Source organism: Panthera pardus, unplaced genomic scaffold (assembly GCF_024362965.1).
Source record: "Panthera pardus isolate Hobbes unplaced genomic scaffold, ASM2436296v1 HiC_scaffold_7, whole genome shotgun sequence".
Classification (NCBI taxonomy): Eukaryota; Metazoa; Chordata; class Mammalia; order Carnivora; family Felidae; genus Panthera; species Panthera pardus.
In genome coordinates, this window is record NW_026527002.1 from 21,151,556 (window position 1) to 21,170,710 (window position 19,155).

The 19,155-nt window shown below is 36.1% G+C and overlaps 1 protein-coding gene across 11 annotated transcripts in view; it reads right to left on the bottom strand.

The window, feature by feature from the left end:
* The window catches only part of EYA1 (EYA transcriptional coactivator and phosphatase 1), a 352,397-nt gene that overhangs the window by 168,523 nt on the left and 164,719 nt on the right, over window positions 1-19,155 (bottom strand). For 2 of the 11 annotated variants that reach the window (XM_019453261.2, XM_019453258.2), the window contains exon 1: window positions 2,564-3,060. The exons of 6 other annotated variants lie outside the window; for them this stretch is intronic. The gene's annotated coding sequence lies outside the window, so the exon portion shown is untranslated. Of the gene's footprint in view, window positions 1-2,480; window positions 2,537-2,563; window positions 3,061-4,274; window positions 4,294-19,155 lie in introns of those variants that run through there. 3 more of the 11 variants (XM_019453251.2, XM_019453249.2, XM_019453250.2) reach the window with 3 other exon arrangements.

A 19,155-nucleotide genomic window follows, 5' to 3' on the forward strand; every position in this document is an offset into this window, starting at 1 on the left:
ATACAAAGAGGAAAAAAGATAGCAGAACGTCGTAGAATTTAAATTCAAGAACCCTAAACTAGTAACTTTGACTTCTGATTAGTTAATGAGGTCTTTTAAGTTTGCCTTTTTTCTAATTAAATTTATAATTCTTCACAGATGTAACTTTTGTTGATGTTCAATTTGTCTCTCTCATTTTGTTAAACCTCACATAGTACTTCGCCAATCCATTGAATAGCCACATTAAATCTGTTAATACCATGCTCTTCAACCCCAGAAATTATTTCCAGAAGGCAAACTTGCTTTGAGAGATCATCAAACAAGACTTAAGGTACACATTTTATCACATTTTCCCTACCACAGAGCTCAGGACGCAGAGCAAAATTCATGACTTTTGCACTGTTTATTATACTTTGCTAAATTACAAATCAAAAGCATCTGACAGAAGATCATGTATGAAGCCAAAAAGTTAATAATGTTCTGTGAAAAGTAAACTGTAAATGGAAAGGGGTTCTAAATCTCAGCAGCACAGAGCAAATAAAATGTAGGTACTTGTCTCAATTATGGGTTTTCCATAGGCTTTTTTGCTTGCTAGAAGCAATTTTTATAAAATGGCTATAATTTAAAACTTTTTTTTCCCCCAAAAACTAAAAAGACATTTTCAAAGTGAAAGTACTGAACTTATCTAAATAAATAGACTTGGCAGGCAGGCTGCTTTTGCCCACCCGCCCCCCTGCACCCCCCCCCCCCCCACCAGATCAACCTGAGTACTCCCAAATATGAAAGACAATGGCAATTTTCTAATCAGAATGTATTTTATAAGAAGGAGACTTAGGCATAGATCTGCTTTTTCATCAGAGTATATTCTTGGTAAAATCTCCCTCCATCAATATTTCTAACTCCGGTGTCAATGCTGTGATAAAAATCTAAACGTAAAATCAAAATGAACTCCTAGAAGACGAAGATGTCTTTTAAATGTTAACACTTATTTCCTTCTTTATCAAAGACTCCATAAAATGAATGCTCCAATGTTGTTACCGAACTTAATGTAGTAGGCTGTATTCCTCTTTGACATACCTCGTTTGAAGAAAATGACAACATCGAGTCCCCGTGAAAACAAAAACAAGTGTTTAAATGACACTGATGCCACCATAGTTTTAAAAGATTGATTTCAAAATGAGCACTCATTGAAAATGTTGAATGAAATGCCTTTGCTATCTGATTAAATGGAAGAGAGGGTTTTATTCTCACTGCAAGTCTTTTTTTTTCCTCTTCCCAGTGTATTCTTATAATAGGAATTTTCACATTCAAATGGAAATTTTCTTTTGAGAAAATCATTTATCATGTGTACGAAACTCACATAGCAGCTGACTTCCTTTTGGCACTCTAAAACTGAACAGTGGCTCAATCAGGCTTCTCTGTCTGTCACCACGAAGAATTTTCAGGATTGAAAACCCATGGCTGTTTGTTCATTTACTGAACACTCTGGGCCTTAGGAGAACTCAAGCAAGCAAGAAAGTCAAATATCAAATATTTGATAATGCAGGACTATTCATGTATGCATGTGCTCAAACCCCAAATGGTGGGCGAAAACACTCACAGAAGCCTAAAATAAAAGCTACTTTGAAAGATGCATAAACAAAACAAAACACAATCCCAACTCTATAAAACTACACTTTGTGCTTAACCACCAACTTTTTGTACCCTTGTCTTTTTAAGAAATGCAACATGAAAACACTTGTCTAAATTCAATGGCAGGTCTGAATTTATTGAATTCTTGCAAAAGCTAGACTTAAATGTGTTCAAAAACTCCTCCCAAGAAATATAAGCCCATGAGTCATTAGCAATATAGTGATTTTGAATGACAAATACTTTAAATGGTAATTCAAAAGTTGAAGAATCTTCTTTTAAGTTTCAAGGTCCATTCCAGTCATCTAAAGTGTCAATAAGCGAAAAGTATATTAATTTAGCAAATGTTTATTATTTCACCTTTAGAAGACGAGCCTGTTTCATATAACGTGGGGGAAATTTGTTTATTGAAGCGAAAGGATTTCCTTCCTTAAAAAGTGGTCTCAATTTATTTTTGTTATCTGTCGTGCTTTCAAAATGTGAATTCTTCCCTCATTTTCTCATATCGACCTAAGGTGTGGAGGAAAAGTTATCTGTGTTGCAATGGAGATCACGCATAGGTATTTATCGCTTTGTTCCATATCGCTCAAGAATATTTGAGGTTTGTGCAGCAATTCAGGAGAGATAATGAAGTAATCTCCCTGCAAGAATACAGCCGTGTACTCTATTTCCATAGATCACAACCACAGTAATTGCTAACAATTAATTTGTAATTGTCTCTTAATGATGCCAGTCGCGGAGCTAACAGGGGGGTTAAGAATTCTACTTTTGTGATGGAACCCTGTGGCTCATAAAATCCCAGGTCCAAAGTGTCATAATCTTGCCCGTGCCCTCATGTTTTTAGTTTAAAACAAATCCAAACAATTACTCACGGCGCTCCTGGTATCTTGGGCTTTGCCCACAGGACAGCTGTTGTCAGTCCCTACAATTTTTCAAACCGTCAGCTTGTACTTACAGCGCTTACATCTGCTGCGTCCACCAGTTTTTAACGTGCTCCTTCGAACGTTCTGGTTTAGCAGACCTCCATTCCTTGGGTAGGTTTGCTCCCGGGGAAGGACGCGTGCGGGCTTTTAGGCGCTCCCGGCGGAGCCCCGCGCTGCTGGAAGCGGGGCGCCTCTGCAGGGGAAAGCCCGGCCGCGGGGACGGCCGCCTGGCCGCTGCTGCAGGCTCGGGCTGCCGAGCGACTGAGCGAGAACGCTTTCCCCAGCAAGAAAACCGCCACAGTGGACGGCAACAGGAAGGCTTAAAGTCGGAAGTGGCACTGGAGAGTTTCTACCTCGCCCCAAACTCGGAGCCATCAGCTCCCACCGATCTGTTTAGGAGCCGCTGTGAGCCCTGCGCTCTTTCCCCACCAAACAGCGGCGGCAGATAGCATCTGAGAACCCTAGACAAAGAAACGGCAGAATCTCATCCCTCGATTTGTTTGCGCAGCCTTGTAGGTCTGCCCGTGGAGCCTCGGGGCTTTTTTTTTGTTTTTGCAACGCAAACCACAGCTATTCTCTTGTTCTAACCTTATTGGTTTAAATGCAACAATTGAGAGGAGCACTGCTCCGTCTGACTCAACCTTGCTGCTTTAAAAAAAAAAAAAAAAAAAAAAAAAAATTTATTATGTAAATGAACGCGCCCCACGCTATCTGAATAAACAGCTGTGTGAGAGTAAGTTCTCGGAGACACTGTCGACACACATCTCCTGCTCCAGCAGCTACCAATTACGAGCTTTGGGGAGTAGTTACACGTTATCTTTTATACTTTTCCAAAACTTTTTTCAGGCCCTGAAACTTGGGGAATCAATACTTTGCAATCCCCCCCCCCCCCCCCAGTGCAACAACTAACGGGTCTGGGAAAATTTAGAAAAAAGAATTAGAATGGCAACTTATATATTAAGTACGTAGAGGGAGAAAACAAGCAAACGTGTAAGCTATTATCAGTTTAACAATGAAAGCCTGAATGACGATTCTGCAGTGATTTCTAAGAGGGGCAAGGGTTACGTGAGCAATGGGGGGGGGGGGGGGATATGAACCTGATAATATTTGGGTGTTGATATTTGAAAATCATTTTTGGGAAAAGATTGATTTCATCTAGAACTCTTTCTTTACATTTTGTTCTTTTAAAAAATTCTAACTAAACTCAGAATCTATGCATGATAATCCGCAACACTTCTGGAGAGTTGAGCTCTCCACTATTATGACTAAATTGCAACTTCAGTTTAAGATATTTACTTCCTTTCGTGTTTTAGACAAATAAAGGACTTCAGTTATTAGATCGGTGATAACCGTTACATTGATTTCAGATATTTAAAGGAGGTATCACTTATGTGCCTATTCTATATTTTTGTCTTTTCCTCCCCCCCCCACCCCCCCCCCCCCCCCAGCTCTCTACCATAGTTCAGATACAAATGTTTATTTTGGTACTACTCACGCATCATAACCAATTCTGTACTCTAAAGTAAAATCTTTATACCCACTGGATTTTCTTTAAAACTGTTTTGTCATCACCGATAATAAATACTCTTCTGCGTATTTGGTCTTTTATTAACAGTAAAAAGCACCTCTTTTAAAAGTTTCTTGCTTTGGTATGAAAGAACATTTTTAAAATCACAGCAAATTCTTGAATGATTTCATGATACATTTCCAGATCATCAACTAATAAAACAGATACAGTCTTACCTTTGCTTTGCTAATTTGTACACGAAAGCACCATTCTGATGCAACCACAACAAAAAGCTTCTAAGGAACAAAATTCAGTATGGACTGTCTCCCTTACTGCCCCCTGAAAGGATGCCAATCGAAATTCCTCAGAAAGGAACGCTTTGTCAAACCTAAGAGGCAGCTTAAACTGCAAACTCACCTAGGATTTCATTTTGTGTGGTGCCAGCAAGGAATCATGGGCTAGTCGTCTGCCATATTTGGGAAGCTAGGTCAAAAAGCAGTTGATGGCTATTGGATCTGTTCATATATGCAGCAGAAATAGAATTACATTACACCTACAGCACTTTCTCAAACCAGAAGTGTCAGTTACTCAATATACTAAAGTATAGATGCAGAAAATAAAACACAGCACATGATGGAGGTTTCTAGTGCTGTGAAATAAAATGTAATGTTACATTAATTCTATCTATGATGTCAAGCACCCACATAGTAACTGCTTTTGCGATCATATTTATTTCTAAGGTTCATCAAATAAAAATCTGAGGTGCTGGTTGGAGAATTCAACCTTGCTTGAAACTTTACATTCAGCTATTGTACCCCTGCTTCCCATAGCTGAAAAATTATTCTAGATGTAAAAGGGTAAAATATTAGTTTTCTGATCCATGGGAGATTATATTTGCAAATCCAGAAGACACAAACTAAATGAAGTCAGAACAGCAGGAATATCATGTAAAGTATCTGACTTTTATATATAAATTACTTGCCTGTATTATAATCAAATTTATCATATTACATTAGTTTTTATATTGAAATTCAATTATTCTTATTTATATAACTAACCAAACATGATACCATTAAAGAAATGATGCATGTAATTATGAAGAAAATTATGAAAAGCATGATGAAGGTAATATGACCACTAATATGACACAGGTCATGCTTCATAATTATGTAACAAAGAGCTTAGTCATTGGCTAAAAGAAATATCCGTGTGCAGATATACCAATTTTAAATGGTTTCCTTTTCCTAAAGCAAAATTAGGTGGATTAAAAACAATCACATGCTTATCCATAGATTTGTGTCTGGTTACTACTTCTGAATATCAAGTATGCAATAACAACCATACAACTTACACCAAAAATAAGTGATTCTCTGATAAATAGCCAATATGTAAGCCATTACTAATAAGATCCAGTTTGTAGTATACTGTTGACTTCCTATTTCTAAATTTTCACTAACTATAATTATATAACCTACCCATATACTTTAAGGACGTAGGTGTCCCCTAAAAAAAGTCATATACATTACAAATTAGAAACATTTGCTGAAAATTTGCCATTAGTAAATAGTAGAGGTAATAGCAGAAAGCATTATATTCTGAGATTTCCTGAAGAAATTTCAACACAAAAACAAATGAATAGGAGTAAAGAAATTCTAATATGCCTTTTTCCCATTAAAACAAAAAATAAATATATCATTTTATTTGGAAAAGAAAAACACTTGTAATAGGCAACTGTAACAAAGTGTTTGAGTACCCTCAATGAGACAATGTCTTTCACATGCTGTCTCTCCAAACAGGTTTTATCTTCTAGAACAAGCTGTTGCCTAGATGCATACCTGGTTATAGGCAAGTCTGCAATTTTGAGAGAAGTTGTTATTGCTTCCCAATTAACAGAATTTTAAATAAAGCCATGGTTACAAAAATAAACAAATGACCCCAATTAAAAAAAAATAAAAAGACTAGGGCAGTTATAAGGAATTCATTAGAACAATCGAAAAGGTAACTGAACTTTTCTGAAACTACACGAGTAAGCAGTTAATCAAATTAAATATAACAAATGAACAGAGAAAATGAATGAAGACAAGTATTCCTTTCCTCTTTCCATTCCCGTAACAACAATAAAGATATTCAGTAATTGTGAAGTTTCCAATAAGAGAGGTATTCAGCAGTTGTTTTTCCTTTATTCGTGTTTACCTTTTAATAATTTTAGAATTAAGGATGCACGCTATTTACTATCAACCATCTGTTATCTCCGTTTCTACCATTCTCAGCAGATTATTTCTCAACAATAATGGTATAGTAAGTTGTGAAAACATCATTAGCATTTAAAGACCAATGCTTTCTCTTCAAACGTGAAATCCTAGTTATTATTTCTTCCACATTAGTAAAATCAAGTATATCTGATCAATAAAATCAACATTTTGTGATTCAGACTGTTTAAAGTGGAATGGCAGAGCATTCTAAAATATTGTACTTCTGGTCCCTTTGCTTCCAAATAACTCTCCTTTCTCGTGGCCCATGCCATGGCATTACATTCCTGGCTTTTTTATGGAACCATTGGAACAATGTCTGGATGGCTGGCGTTACGATCCTTGCTGGCATTTGGAGTGGTCACTTCCATGACCTCCTCTTTCCCCACTGGCACGAGACCTACAATGAGGGCCCTGCTCCCAGTAGCCTTCTGCTGAAACACGACCAAGTAAAACATCCTCTATTTATTTTAAGAATGATATTAAATCCGCCAAACTGAATGTCAACCAGTATTTTGCTAAATGTTTTCCATTCAAACTCCAACATGAATAGCTTTTAACAGTAAATTTAAGGAGGCAATTACTAACTATTCACTGTACCATGGAAAATTATTTTAATAAATATTCTAGTCTTTATAACAACACAATGTGGAAATATAATCTATTTCCTGGTCCTCTAATAAGTACATTGGCTATTACATATGAATAATCACAATTTGTTTATGTAGGGTGGGAAACTTATCCTATGTAGTAATGACTGCCTATAGGATGTTATTTTAAAATATTATTATTCTTAATAGAAACTTTGAGGTGCACTTATTGAAACAAATAATGATAACAAGGGCACTGGTAGATTTTTAAGGGAATGGGATGATATAGGTTCTTTAAAAAATATGACATACCAGGTTTCCTATTTTCAAATCAACTGATTTTCTGAAATGGCAAATGGAGTTACTTTTTCTTCCATCTGCCAAAAATAGGTAAATAATTGGTTTTGGAAGCTTACTCTCAGCAATAAACTCCTTTGCTTTCTCACACTTCAAAATGGATTTCTGTTGACATGAAGTAACCTAGAAAACCCAGGTTTGTCTCCTCTTCAAACCTTTTTTTTTTTTTTTCCTCAAAGCCATGGGCAAAACCAATCTTGTCAGCACCTCCCAATACATGTAAGAGGATCTGGAAATTTGTTTTGTGTTTTCCAGGTTTCACGACAGCTGAGTTCACAGTTTTTAAATTCTTCAGAAACGATGACTATCTCATGGAACAGGAAAGGAAATTAACATCTACTGAGCGCTTACTACACGCCAGGCGCTATGCGAGGCGTTTTATATACATTCTTCATTTATTTTAACAAATAACGTGACAGTTTATCTGTATGAATCCTGTGTTTTAAAAATATGCCCTCTCCCTGGTATTTGTTTTAGAATCTGCCTCACTTCTCTAACCCCATCAAAGTTCCCACTAAACACTGGGCAACTGGGACATCGGTGTGTTGTGTGCTGTATCATCATTTTGGAGCAAAAGGACACCTAATAAAGTTAATAAATCCAGAAAGGTGTGTCATGTGTTGAAATGATATATATATATATATATATATATATATATATATATATATATCGAAATGATACATTCAATATAGAATAGATACAATCACTATGCAACATATGATTATGCACAACTATACATTGCAAATCAGGGTGCAGGTTTGAAAATAAAAACACATTAAGTGACCAATAGGGAAAACAATATGATGAATCCTTAAACCTGAAATGATCAGATCAGGAGATACAGTGTCCTCATATTTATCAAAAAAGGTGAATTGCCATTCTAAAATAAGAATTATAAATATTCCCCACTTTTTCTTTATAATAAAAAGGAGACACTAAGAGTCTGAGTCTACCACAAGCAATTACATGGACAACTTATTTTACAGTTCTATCCACCTCTTTCCCTTTGTATTCCTAATTTCAGTTATCCAATGTGATATGCTTTGATCTTAATAGCTATTACATCATAAACACTTGATTTGTTCATGAGGAAATAATTACATTCGAAATGTACTCCAAGTGTCCTTATGCATTTGGAGGTATAGTTTAAGTATCCAGAATCAAGAAGCTCTATTATTATTACAAAGGAATTGCCAGGAAGGGGAAAAATAAAAAACCAAAACTTAATAACCTAGAGAATTTTTTTCTTCCTTCAAGCAGCATTAACATTTTCCCCCTCCAGTCTCCCAAATCGGAAAAAAAGAGTAACCTCTAAAGCTGTTTTAGACAGAAGGTCAGAATTCAAAGGAGCCGTAACCTAATCCACACTGTGCTGCAATCACATTGCTATTGGAAACACAACCAGAAGCACCATTATTCTAGATGTTTTTATCAAGCAATGTCAATAGATATACAACCTGGAGGTTTCTCTCTACTGTAAAGATTCATACCCGCAGGCAATCAAGTTGCCTTGGATCCTTGAATTTTACTTTAGAATCCTGTACGGTAAGGAAAAAAAAAAAATAGATCCTGCATTATATACTAAGGAAAGCAATAACTCCAGTTTGTTCAAATACTGAAAAAGAGTACCTTTTAAGGACCAACATGGTAAGAAAGATGAACGTGTTTTAGTCTTTAGACGGTCACAATTAATAAGAATACTCATTTCACATGGTTTAATAATTGGAGTATTCTACTGATTTTTAACAATTTGTGATTCATGTTCTTTCAAAAAATAGAAGTCTGGAAGCATCCACTGCTTCTTTCAAGGATTCTGTTTGAACATCATCAGTGATCGGTTTACCTGCATTGCAGAGTAAAATCAAGTCAAGGATCTGGAGTTTTCTGAATTCGTGTATTTTAAATGTGTATAGTTCTTAAAAACAATGTCCTGGGTGATAGGGAGCTATAGACTGGGTGGCTCGTTGTGTGTGTGTGTGTGTGTGTGTGTGTGTGTGTGTTTTAATCAATACAAGGAAAAACAAATAGTTTACCAAGAGGTCAGAGAGCCAGTAGGAGAGACCTCTACAGCGTGGTTATCATTGACCAGCCCTGCTGAAAGATCCACAAAACTCCCATTAGCTCTGGCCTCCTGGGAGAGCTGTTCACTTTCCTTCCCGCCCTTGCCTGAGAGGACAGATCTTCCTCGCCACCAGAGAGTGATGAGAAGGGTAAGGGGAAGTAAGGGAGGGACAAGACAAAAACAAGAAGGAAAACAAGAAATTATTCGAGACAATAATCAGAAAACCAGTTCAAGAATCTCAGGCTTTTTTAAAAGAATGAGTGTCTATAACTTAGAAATTCTAAAGGAAAAAGAGCATGTTTTAGATATGCAGATTTTATGTTTTAAATTTACAGTACCATCACTAGTAGATACGTCTCTTTTGGGAGTCACTGCGTTCGATAAAATTAAAAATAAAATAACGAAAAACAAAACAAAACAAACCTAATTCACCACAAATAAATTGATTCATGATGAATAACCAAAGACTACTTAAAAGGAAGACCCACATCACTCAGCTCTCTATTTACAGTTTCTCCAAATCATGCCTATTATTAATCAATGAATGACCTATTTTGAAAAAAAGATATTGTAAATGAGATATTTCACATTAAGACCTTCCTGAAGCACCAGATGCCACATCATTCTGTACTTTTGGGTTTTATATCTATCACTGTTCAAAGTTTAAATGCTGTGCTTTTCCTTAAATTTGTAGAACTACCAAAATTTATCTATTGGTATCTAAGGGTACTACTCACTGGACTAAAAAATAAAAATGCACTGAAGATTCAAGTTCTAATTCTACATTTAGCACAGGTTTCCTCTGTGTTAGACTCTCAACTTATAATCTGTAAACAAGCTACCTATGAAATGGATTTAAGAAGGTCACGCACCTACGGCAAGGGTAAAGTTCCCATGGATAGTAAAATAGCAAAGAAAACTGAATTTCAAATCAATTTATTAAGCAAGTGTAGAATGAGGGCATGGTGGGTTTCTAATATTAACACAGTACACATAATAAGTAGGTACATAAAGTAAGTAGGTACACATAGTAAGCAGGTGCTCAGTAAATGTTACTCAAATTAATTAATACAAGCACATTTGGCTACTTGACAGAACATGGCCCTGGTTTGTACAAGAAAAATGATTTCCCTGAATTTCTTTTGCTTCTATGTTTTTCCTTATTTTCCTTACACATTATTATATTTGCCCCCCCCCCCCCCCCGGAAATTCTAAAGTGGACTGGCAGGGCATTATCATCATAGGGGAGTTAATCTCATTCTCATGTTCAAAATATATTTAAAATACCTTACAGAACAAAATCAAGTCATTGAATCTGTGCCAAGAATTTGCCACCCTGTCAATAGGAAATAACAAAATTCTAAGGAAATTAAGAAATTAGAAGAGACCAAGGGGCGCCTGGGTGGCTCAGTCGGTTGAGCGTCCGACTTCGGCTCAGGTCACGATCTCGCGGTCCGTGAGTTCGAGCCCCGCGTGGGGCTCTGGGCTGATGGCTCAGAGCCTGGAGCCTGCTTCTGATTCTGTGTCTCCCTCTCTCTCTGCCCCTCCCCCGTTCATGCTCTGTCTCTCTCTGTCTCAAAAATAAATAAACGTTAAAAAAAGAAATTAGAAGAGACCTGAAACCACTGTATCCACATAGCCTATATGTTTGAGTGAGACAGGAAAATGAAATCAAAAGTCAAGTTTCAGTTAAAAAGAAGCTATCATAGACACATTTAGTTTTACCTAACATATTCCTCCCAAAGTACACTTTACTCCAAAGCAGTTCATGTTTCCCTTTTGAATTCTCAATAGAAAAATCCAGAAAGATTAATAAAAAAATTTAAAGGGATACATAATAGAATTAAAATACCTTTAAAGAAATCCTACATCTTTGCCTTTCAGAAATACTTCATTGTAGATATAGCTCCAACATTGTCATTTTAAAATTTTGGGGATTGTAGGCCGTTCCGAAATTTAACTAACCAAGCTAGTTAGTGGGCCTGTCAGCCAGTCTGTTACTGGGCAAATACTTATCATGCACATCTAGCATGTTCCAGGTACTGTGGGCACTAGGAGATGAAGCAGTAAACCAGCAGAGAGAATTCCTACTTATCATGTGTGCATAAAAGAGCATAAATAAATTAAAAGGTGGCCAACTGGGCATATACATTCATTTTTGCTTTTTTTTCTATAAACTAAGCAACAGTAAATGGAATTTTTTAGTACATTTAGTAAATTCCTTTTACTAAAGCAACAGTAAATGGAATTTTTAAAGCATAAAGCATAAAGTATGAGGAGGGCAGCTAATAAGAAAACAGTAAAAAAAAAAAATTAGAGGTGAAAAAATAGGCAGGCCATTAGTAACTGGCTTAGCAGATCCAAGAAAGCTGAATCCCAAGCTGGCAGTGAGGAAAGCTGAAAAGCAATCCAATTTGCACCACCAAAGTCCCTGACGTCTCAGGAATTAGCGGTACCAAGTACTTTGGGAAGTAGAAGTAAAAAGAAGCACAAAAAGGAGGAGGGTACAAATCCGTGTAAGAAGCAGTTAGATTCACTTTGCCACTCTGCACAGTCAGTAAAACAAGCACACTTGGACTGACAGAGAAGGCCTGGAATGCGTTCAGGAAGGGGTACCGTGTTGAAAACAGGTGGATTCCGTTTGCAGAATGCTGGATGCTGGGACACACTGGATTCTGAGACAACTGCCCCTGTTTCCCTCCACTAAACCTTTTCCCATTCAGATTCCTAGAACAGCTAAATCTAGGTTATCCAGGCAGTAGATAAAAAGAGACTTTCACTAGGAATTCTAACCAGCCAAAGAGGAAAGACTTGAGAAACTTACACCTGGGGTCTCTCAAAGAAAGGACCCAGCCTAATTGCCCTCCAGTAAAAACTATAGTTTATGAGTCCCCAGACAATGGACAATTCTAAGGCGCCCCACTTGCACATAGGAGCCAACAGTCAAGGGCTATCTGTGTCTGAGGAAAGCCTCTAGCAAGAAATGTAGAAACCAAATGAACAGAGAAAAGCAACTTGAAGAAACAGAGGTCAGGCTAAAGCAAGAAAAACAAAAATGAAACACCCTCATTAATATCCCCAGAGAAATAAAATAGGAAACAAGATAGGAAAGTAACAATAATGGTATTTTTTTTTTTAAAAAGAAGAGAAACATCTAACCACCAAAAAGAGCCTTTAGAAATAAAAAGCAGAATAACAGAAATGTGTGATTCAAAAGGTTTGAAAAAATAAAACTGAGGAAGATTCACAGAGAATAGAGCAAAAGAGCTGGAAAATAGGAGAGAAGAACAGAAAATGCCATAAGGAAATGAGGAGATATAAGAAACTGTGGTGGTCCAACATCCAAATAACTGGAGTTTTGGAAGACAAGCAGAGAAAATTAACAGTAAAATAAGAGAATATTATGAAAAAAATTTCCTAGGATATGAGTTTTCCGACTGAAAGAGCTCAATGAATACCCAACAAAATGAATTTTTTGTTAAAAAGACAGTGCACATTTTTGACACCTTTCAAAACACTTGGGGAAAGGGTCGTCCATACAATCATGCAAAGAGAAAAAAATAGATCGCAGACAAAATAGATCATATGACTTCAGACTTCTTAATTGAAACCTGTATTTCTAGAAGGTAATAGAACAGTGGTTTCAAATTTCTTAAGGAAAAATAATTCTCAACTTAGAATTTTTTTTCCTAAAAAACTTTATAACAACTAAGAAAATTGAAGGCATTTAAATCAAGTTAAGGATATTTGCAGACATGCGGGTCTTAAAAAGTTTATTTCCCACGTTATCTTTTCCCAGGAAGCTAACAGAAAATAGGCTCTATTGAAACTTGGGAGCCAAACCTCCTTTATGAAATAAATAAACCAAACAGGAAAAAGAAAGAATCGAATCCCTGGTGTTGGTAATAAAGAGAATTTCTAGGATCATAGCTCTGCCCCAGGCATGGCGGTCCAAAGAGGAGGTCAGAAGGCACCAAAAGAGTTTTCAAGATGAAAAAATTGATAGAAGAGTTGATACATCTGAACATATGGAAAGAAGAGTTTAACAATCTTGGGAGAATATGAAATTGAATTATTAAAAGACATTATAGAATACTACATACAGCTGTTGTACAGAGCATACATGTAGATGGAGTGATGTAAATGTCAAAAGTCATCTAATAAAAATCAGGAAATATCCATATTGGGAGGATAGCAAAACTGGCAAAGTTTTTGTTTGTATATGCTAGGTGGGAGGGCCAGGAAAAAGGAGCCAATATTCGTCTTCCACAGTGACAAGTCAATAGGTAACAACTAAAAATGAAAAAAAAAATTAACAGGGAACAATATAGCAAGATTCAGCTGAAAAGTTAGAAGTGATTTTATCTGGGAAAGGCAGAGAAAGATGAAAGTTAAGTAGAAGACTCTCTTCTCCACAATAATTTTTATAGATTATTTGGCTTACAAAATTATCTGTATATAATTTTGATTAAAATAAAAATGAAAAAACCCCCAGGCATTTTCCTAATCCTTTGTATGTATATTACTTATTGACAAGTACTAGGAAATATTTCAGGTAAAATTTGGTAGAAAGGGACATGGGGGAAGAGGTGGGCGTTATGTTAATTAGCAGAGGAAAGCCTCTTTAAGGAGACATCACGTGAGTTGAGGCATAGATAATGAAAAGGTGGTAGACTAAAAGAGAACAAAGCTTAGAGTCAGTAGAAGAAAGGAAATAGTTAAGATTAGAGCAGAAATAGAGACTTACACACACACACACACACACACACACACACAGAGAACAGATAAATGAAACCAGGAGCCAATTCTTTGAAAACAAAAGCAAAATTGGTGACTTTAACCAGACTTATCAAAAAAAAAAAAAAAAAAAGAGAGAGGACTCAAAAAAATAATGAAATCAGAAATGAAGGAGAAATAACAACCAACACTACAGAAATACAAAGGATTATAGGAGAATATTATGAAAAGTTATGTGCCAAAAAATTAGACAACCTAGAAAATATGGATAAATTCCTGGAAACACAACCATCCAAAACTGAATCAAGATGAAATAGAAAATTTGAACACACTGATTACCAGCAATGAAATTGAATCAGTAGTCAATGAACTTTCAACAAACAAAAGTCCAGTACCAGATGCTTTCACAGATGAATTCTACCAAACATTTGAAGAAGAGTTAATACCTATTCTCCCCAAACTTTCCCAAAAAATGGAAAAGGAAAAAAAATGCTCAAATTCATTCTATGAGGCCAGGATTACCTTAACACCGAAACCAGATAAAAACACTACACAAGAAAAGAGAACTCCAGGCCAATATCTCTGATGAACACAAATGCAAAAATCCTCAACAAAATCTTAGCAAACCTAATGCAACATACCTTAGTATAATAAAGGCCATATATGAAAAATCCACAGCTAATATCATACTCAATGGTGGAAAACTAGGAGCTTTTCCTTTAAGATCAGGAACAAGACAAGGATGTCCACTCTCACCAGTTTTATTCAACATAGTACTAGAAGTCCTAACTACAGTCATTAGAAAGAAAAAGGTATGAAAACATCCAAACGTGTAAAGAAGAGTAAAACTTTCACTTTCGTGGATGATGTGACGCTATATACAGAAAACCCTAAAGGCTCTACCATAAAACTACTAGAACCGATAAATGAATTCAGGAAAGTCACAGGATACAAAACTAATATACACAAACGTATTGCGTTTCTATATACTAATAATGAAGCAGCAGAAAGAGAAATTGAGAAAACAATCCCATTTACAATTGCATCAAAAATAATAAAATACCCAGGAATAAATTAACCAGAGAGGTAAAACATCTTTACTCCAAAAACTGTAGAACATTGATAAAAGAAATGGAAGATGACAGAAAAAATACATAATCCATGCTCATTAATTGGGAGAATAAATATTGTTAAAATGTTGATACCACCCAAAACAATCTACAGATTTAATGTAATTCCTATCAAAATACCAACAGTATTTTTCATAGAACAAGAACAAATAATCCTAAAATTTTATGGAACCACAAAAGACCCCAAATCAAGAATCACAATTACTGATGTCAAGTTATACTACAAAGCTCTAGTAATCAAAACAGTATGGTACTGGCACAAAAATAGACACATAGATCAATGGAATAGAATAGAGAACACAGAATTAAACCTTTGATTAGATAACCAATTAATCTATGACAATGGAGGCAAGAATATACAATAGAGAAATTAGTCTCTTCAGCAAATGGCGCTGGGAAAATTGGACAGCAACATACAGGAGAATGAAACTGGACCACTCTGTTACACTGTACATAGAAAAGTAAACTCAAAATGAACTAAGGATGTAAATGTGAAACCCGAAACCATAAAAATTCTAGAAGATAGGACAGAAGGTAATTTCTCTGACATCATCTATAGCAACATTTTTCTAGATATGTTTCCTCAGGCAACAGAAATGCAAGCAAAATTAAACTATTCGGACTACACCAAGTTAAAAAGCTTTTGTACAGTGAAAGAAACCATCAATAAAACAAAAGGCAACCTACTGAATAGAAAAGATTCGCAAGTGATATATCTGAAGGGGGGTTAATATTCAAAATATATAAAGAACTTATATGATTCACACACACACACACACACACACACACACACAATTATAAAATGGGCTGAGGACCTAAGTGGATTTTCCCAAAGAAGACATATAGATGGCTAACAAACACATGAAAAGATGCTCAACATCACTCATCATCATGGAAATGCAAATCAAAACCAAAATGAGATATCACCTTACACCTGTCAGAATGACTAAAATTAAAAAAAAAAAAAAAAAAACCCACAAGAAACAAGTGTTGACAAGGATGTGGACAAAAAGGAACCCTCCTGCACTGTTGGTGGGGATGTAAATTGGTGCAGTCACTGTGGAAAATAGTATGGAGGTTTCTCAAAAAATTAAAAATAGAATTATCTATGATCCAGTAAATCCACTAGTGAGTATTTACCCCCCAAAATCAAAACCATTAATTTGAATATATATATGCACCTCTATGATTACTGCAGCATTATTTACAATAGTCAATTTTGTGTATATATATATATATATATATATACACACACAATGAAATATATATATGAATATATATATACACACAATGAAATATATATATGAATATATATATATAGATACACACACAATGAAATCTTGCCATTTGCAACAATATGGATAAGCCTAGAGGGTATAATGCTAAGTGAAATAAGTCAGTCAGAGAAAGACAAATACCATATGATTTCACTCATACGTGGAATTTAAGACCATGAACAAAGAAAAAAAAGAGACCAAAAAAAAGAAAAAAAGAGAAAAAAACCAGACTCTTAAATACAGAGAACAAACCAGTGGTTGCCACAGGGGAGGTGGGGATGGGAGGATGAGTGAACTAAATAAAGAGAATTAAGAGGGCACTTCTCAGGATGAGCACTGAATAATATATAGAATTGTTGAATCATTATATTGTACACCCCAAACTAATACAACACCGTGTATCAATTTTACTTGAATAAAAATTAAAATGAAACAAAATGAATTTTAAAACTCCAAAAGAAAAAGATGTGATAGACTTGTAAAAACTTGAGGTGGGGGGGATGTGGTCCACAGAAAAGAAACAGCAAGTTCAAAGGGAGCAAGCTTGACAAGTAGCAGGGAAGAAAGAATTGTGGAGGACAGTGGACAAGAAGGAGAGACCAGGACCCAGGTTGGGTATGGAGCGTGGGGTACTGTAGCCCAGTTAAAGAGCTCGGATTTTATTCTTGGCATAATATAAAATTACTAGCAATGTTTTTTGTTTGTTTTATTTTATTTTATAATTGAGTTTTGACCAGAACAGTGTCTGATTTACTGATTTACATTTAAGAACGATCCCTCTGGCTGCTGTGTGGAGGGAAGACAAGAGGACAGCAAGAAGAGAGGCAGGGAGACAAAGGGGGGCTGTTGCAATACTCCAGGTGAGAAGTGGTGGTAATCTAGACTAGGGTTTTATCTAGGGAGATGATGATATGTCGTCAGATTTAGGGCATATTTTTGAATTAGACCCAATAGGACTTGCAGATTGGATGTGGGTTTGAGGCAAAGAAAGAAATTAAAGATGACTCCAGTCTCTCCGCATAAACAATAAACACCACTGATTTGACTTTCATCTTCATTCATTTCTTCTTTCTGCTTTCTTGCTCATACAATAACATGACATAAACACAAAGAGCCTGAATAATTACAATCTAAATAATAGAAAGTGAACTGAAAGTCTTTTCATTACTATCTAGTCAAAGTATGTAACACATCCCCTCCCCCACCCACTCACACCTCACCAGCCTCCTTTGTCATCCCAGAATGCTATGTTCACTCCTGTGGCTGTATATTCGTTCATGTTTCTGCATACTCACCAGCCTTATGTAAGTGTCTTCACTCCTCTTTTCTTCTTAGCCTACCTCTCATCTATGGCTGGCTTCTGTCTCAACATAGTAGGCTGTTACTTTGGTGGCTCCCATTGAACCATGCCTCCCCAAAAGACTAATTTTGGGTTTGGCAAATGGAACATTAGTAAGGATGATGCAAGCAGAGGATTGTACTTGCACCTTGGGGCTTGTCCTCTGGGAATGCTGACTCGTTGGATGTAACCACCATTCAGGAAGTCCAAGCTACCCATGTGGTGGACAAGAAGTCCCAGTCTACCAATCATCCCACCAAGGTACTGGACATGAGAACAAAACCATCTTGGACATTTCAGCTCCAGCCACCATTTTTTTTTAAGTGTACCCTTAATCCTCTTACCTATTTCACCTATGCCCCACCCCTATGGTAACCATCAGTTATTCTGATGGTTTATTCTCCATAGGTAAGAGTCAGTTTCTTGGTTTCTCTCTTTTTCCCCTTGTTCATTTGTATTGTTTGCTAAATTCCACATGAATGAAATAACATGGTATTTATCTTTTTCTGACTTATTTCACTTAGCATTATATTCTCTAGATCCATTCATGTTGTTGCAAATGACCACATTCATTTCTATGGCTGAGTAATATTCCATTATATATCTACAGATATATAGATAGATAGATATACCACATCCTTATCCATTCAGCTACCAATGGGCATGTTGGGCTGCTGCCATAATTTAGCTATTATAAATAATGCTTCAGTAAACATGGCGGGGGGGGCGCTATATCTTTTTGAATTAGTGTTTTTGTATTCTTTGGGTAAATATCCAGTAGTGGAATTACTGGGTCATATGGTAATTCTATATTTAGTTTTTTGAGGAACCTCCATACTGTCTTCCACAGTGGCTGCACCAGTTTGCATTCTCACCAACAGTGCATCAGGGTTCTCTTTCTCCTCATACTTGTCAGCACTTGTTTCTTGTGTTTTTTGTTTTAGCCATTCTGACAGTTGTGAGGTGGTATCTCATTGTGGTTGTGATTTGTATTTCCCTGATGATGAGTGATGTGGAGCATCTTTTCGTGTGTTGGTTGGCCATGTGTATGTCTTCTGTGGAGAAGTGCCTGTTCATGTCTTCTGCCCATTTTTAAATTGGATTATTTGATTTTTTGGTGTTGAGTTCTATAAGTGCTTTATATATTTTGGATATTATCCCTATATCAGATATGACATTAGCAAATACCTTCTTCCATTTAGTAGGTTGTCTTACAGTTTTGTTGATAGTTTCTTTTGCTATTCAGAAGCTTTTTATTTTGATATAGACCCAATACTTCACATTGGCTTTTATTTCCTTTGCCTGAGGAGACGTACCTAGAAAAATGTTGCTACAGTTGATGTCAGAGAAATTACTGTCTGTACTCCCTTCTAGGA